The sequence below is a fragment of the Marmota flaviventris genome, chromosome 12, assembly GCF_047511675.1.
Source record: "Marmota flaviventris isolate mMarFla1 chromosome 12, mMarFla1.hap1, whole genome shotgun sequence".
Lineage (NCBI taxonomy): Eukaryota > Metazoa > Chordata > Mammalia > Rodentia > Sciuridae > Marmota > Marmota flaviventris.
This window is the reverse complement of record NC_092509.1, coordinates 87,685,864-87,690,887: the sequence shown is the minus strand read 5'-3', so window position 1 is coordinate 87,690,887 and position 5,024 is coordinate 87,685,864.

Below are 5,024 nucleotides of genomic sequence, written 5' to 3'. Positions count from 1 at the left end.
ATCTTAGGGTGGTTTTGATTTGCATTTCTCTGACTGCTAGAGATGGTGAGCATTTTTTCATGTACTTGTTGATTGATTGTATGTCCTCCTCTGAGAAGTGTCTAGTTTTATCATTTGCTATGGGCAGGGGTTGGTGTCATTCTACTCAACTTGTTCGCTTGTTTAATTACTCTTACCTTTCTCACCTTTCCCTCTAATAGGAAAAAAAAAAAAAGATTTCTGTCCTACTTCTTCACTTTTTCCCTCTTTTAGGCCTCCATGCATGACCCATGACCTTGTCTCTACATTCTTCTTTCTTTTTTTTTAATATTCCAACCCTCCTTTTGCCTTCATATCCCAACTTCTTTACTCTTAATTAACTATATTTTAAAAATTCTTTTAATCCATGTAGTCTGTCCCTTTGCAGAGTGGAATAAGATGTTCAAAGGAAGCCACACTATCATAGCAGTTCCCCAAGAGTAATCAGAACAACAATTCAGCACCTGAAAATTGAGTCTACAAAACCGAAAAGAACAAAGATTTTACTTAAAACAGGCAATCCAAACTCTGGGATTAGGAGCCAGTCTGACATGGGGGTTAGGGACAGAGAACAGTTAAATTCAAATGAAATCTAGTGATCCAAATCTAGAAGGGGTGGAGGATAGGCTAACACATTCCCATCTTCTCAACCCAGCACATGATCTGACATGCCTAGAAGAGGCAGGTACACCTGAGCTTTCCAGCCACGAGAGAACCCTATAGTAAAATTCTGCATACAGACTCCCCTAACAACTTTGACCACTTTGCTTCAGAGTTGAGAATTTTAAAACTGCACAATAACTGAAAACCCAGAAAAAAGAAACCCTATTTAAAAAATCTGACTAGCAAAAATAGATTAGTGGGCTGCTAAAGAACATTGTTAGTATGGTTTTTAAAAAAAGATTTATTAGTATAAGGCATTTTCTGAAGGGGCTATAATTACTGGAATTTAATATCTCCTCTCAATATGGTGTTAGAGACTGAACAAATTGAGTGAAAATATTGACACCAAGGTAATCACCCAATCCAGGACACATGGTATGGAAAGAGCAGCTCACTATAAAGTCTCTTATGTAAAAGAAAAGGAGAGAATCATCCCCAAAGTTGGGTAAGGATATTAGTGATATGAAAAATCAAGTGAATAAGCCACTCCAAATTGTTCACATCACAACTGACCCCATTGATACCACAGTGGAGAAAATGCCAGAGAAAGAAGTTAGAAAGTTGATAATTAAAATATTAAAGGAAGAGCTAAGAAATGAACTAAGAGAGACTATATATAGGAAGTAAAAGAACATTCCAAGAAAGAAAAAGAGATTCTTGAAAAGAACCAAACAGAAATCTTAGAAATAAAAGATTTAATAAATAAATAAATAAATAATCAGTTGAAAGCATCACCAGTAGACTAGACCACAGATTCTCGGGTCTCAAAGACAACAAAGAAAAGATGTTAAGAGACCATGAGCAGAATTTCAAGACCTAAATACAAACTACAAACTTTCTAACAAAGTAATATCCAAAAATTTTCCAAACCTTAAGAATGATACGGAAATCCAAATACTGGATGCTTTCAGAATCCTAAATAAACAAGATCAAAATTGATCCTCTTCAGACACATTATAATTAAAATACCTAATATATAGAAAAGGATAAAATTGTAAAACCACTAGAGAAAAACAGCAAGCTACATTTTGAGGTAAGCCAATTAGGATTTCAACTGATTTCTTAGCCCAGACACTAAAAGCCAGTTGGCCTTGGAATAATCCCAAGCCATGAAAGATAATGGGTTCCAAGTAACATTGCTGTATTAGACAAAACTATTCTTCAGAATTCAAGTCAAATAAAAATGTTTTATGATAAATTAAAAATAAATTAATTTATGACCACTAAGCTAAAACTACAAAACATACTCTATGAGATTTTCACACAAAGTAAATTAAAAATAAATTTCAGAGGCAGTATATGGGTGAATCTCACTGGAAAAGAGGCAATTAAAGGACAATCAAGTATAAATTACACTTTAGAAATAAATCAAAATGGCAGAAAATAAAAATTGACTCCATAATCACACTGAATGTAGATGGTCTAAACTCTCCAATCAAAAGATATAGATTGGTAGAATGAATCAAAAACAATACCCAAATATATATTGTTATAAAAGAGTCACCTTATAGTCAAAGACATCTATAGGATGAAGGTGAAAGGATAGAAAAAGATATACCTTGTTAATGGAGACCAAAAGAAAGGAGGAGTAGCTACTCTTATATCTGATAAAGTAGATTTCTAGTCAAAATTAACCATAAAATAAAAAGATGGTCATTTCATACTGATTAAGGGAATCATCCAAGAATATAATGATTATCAATAGTTATGATCCTAATGCCAGTGCGCTTACCGACATAAAACAAACTCTACTCAAAATACAGAATCAAATAGCCCCTAAAACAATAATACTGGGTAATTTCAATATACCCTCTCTCATCAATAGATAGGTAGATCATCCACATAAAATAAGTTAAGACTCTTCAGAACTAAAAAAGAATTAATCAAATAGAACTAACAGATATCTATAGATAATATTCCAGCCATCTACATCTCAATTCACTTTCTTCTCAGTTGCACATGGAATCTTTTTTAAAACAGACTATATTTTAGGATACAAAGCAAGTCTTAGCAAATATATAAAAAAAGAAATAATTCCTTGCATCATATCAGATCATAATGGATTGAAATTAGAAATAAATAACAAGCTAAAAAACAGAAATCTTTTTCATACCTGGAGATTAAATATTTTTGGAATGAGCAACGAATCACAGAAGAAATTAGAGCATAAATAAAAGTGCCTAAAAGCAAATGAGAACAGAGATATAACACATCAATATCTCTGGGACAGCATGAGGCACAGTACCTTTGTTGAAACAAAAAGAAAGATCCTAAGTAATCTAATGTTATAACTGAAGGCCCCAGAACAGGAAGAACAAACTAATTTCAAAATCAGTAGAAGACAGGAAGTAATTAAGATTATATCCTTAATACATATGTTAAAGAGCTTGATTTAGTCCCTCCACTTTGCACACCTACACAATTCAGAAAATCCAAAGCTGAGAAAATCTGTTGTCAGTAGAACTTAAGAACAGAAAATGATAAAGAAAGGCTTTTAGGCTGAAGGAAAGTGAAACCATATCAAAACTCGGAGAGCAGAGAGCTATAAAGGAAATATTAAGGCAAATAAAAAAAAGACTATGCTTTATCATTTTAAAAAACTATTCAAGAAATAATAATTCCTAAAAGAATAATTATTAGCTGAAGTCACCATTTGACTCCCTCTGGTGTTTGAGCTCCCTCCTTTCCACATAGAGATTAGAACCACATATCTTTCCCAATTCTGTTTTAGACCTCTACACAGGCCTTTGAATGTTTTACTGGTGCTTATATTTTCTAAATTTCTTTCTTCATAGTTCTATCATTGTGCAGATAGCACATTTTGTACAAAATTTCAACAGATCATTTTGGGTTTGTTTGTGTGGTTCTGGGGATTGAACCTGGGGCCTAAAGCACACTAAGTAAGCTCTCCACCACTGGGCTATCTCCTCAGCATGGTCAATGGATATCACAAAGAATAATTTACTAAGTTTATATATTTCACTCCTGTGGATATAGTAACTCAAAAAAAGTCCTTAGGATTAGATGATGTCCATGTTCCCATGATTTTTCTCTTGCTGTCATTCACATAGGAACCAGGGAATGCTAATCAATACACGAATATGTCAGGGTGGAAATGGAATATGCCTTTTCAACATTCAGTTCTACTAATTTGCCATAAAATGCCATCATATGTAATATTTTTAACAGCCAATTTTAAATCAAGGTGAAGAATTTTAAAATATTTTCAAAGTAAGTCAGTGAACCATGAGGCTGTATGTATGACTCTGTAATAAGTATTTTATATTTTCAAATCAGTAAATGTTTTTGAACACCTAGTTATTATAGCTGATAACAATTGTCTTGATAAATCAATAATTCAAAAAGATTAAAAATAAAATTTTGTATTTTTCATTTATGTAAGTTGATTTTTTAAACTTTTTTTAAAAGAACTTTTTATTATATTGAGCTAACTGCTAAACATTATGCAATATGTGATTTTTTTTTTGATCTAATTAAAGTTTTCACCATTAAAGATCAAAAGCTCTTGGAAAAACTGAAGCACATGCTATTGGTGATCAAAGGCTTGATAATTCCAGATCTTTCACTGACCTTTCTTTGGGACTTTGCAGGAATGAGTCACTTAAAGTCTGTGATCTTTGGTTTCTTTTTTTCTTATCATGAATTAGATCAGTATCTTTCGATCTTTAAATTTCATGCAACAATGAAAGAAGGGGAACTCAACTAATTTGCTGTTGACAACATTTATTTTTGAATAAGGGTTTAAAATATACCAACACACAAACTGTCATTTTCAGTTATGCTTTTTCATTAAAAAGAATATTTTAACTACAATGAATTTTATATTTTTAATATAAAATCCTTTATATTAAAAAGATTAATACGAGTTTTAAGGAAAAAATCCATATGTTTTCCATTCCATCAGTTAGTGGTAAAAATTCAAACACATCTGAAATTATCCTGTGGACCTGTGTTTAAAAATTATTGAAGTAAGTGCTTTCTGTTCTCCCTTTCAACCATAAAATTTGAATCCACAGTCTTATTTGGATGCACTATGTTAAGCAAATAAAATTAACACTACATAGACTATGTGAATTAAATGTAATTTAATTAACTCAATATAATAAAAATAAATAAAATTACATTTTTAAGATGAGGGGAAATATCTTCAAATGTTTCCTACACTTTCCACAATACTTTTAATATATATTAAAGAACCCTTTACAAAGTTCCTGTGGGAAATGACAGTTCCATTTGTGTCTATTAAAGCATCATTCTGGTTGCACAAACTCAAAAGAGAAGTTACTCTGTGGTAATACCGTCTTTATCTTGGAGTCCAGCGT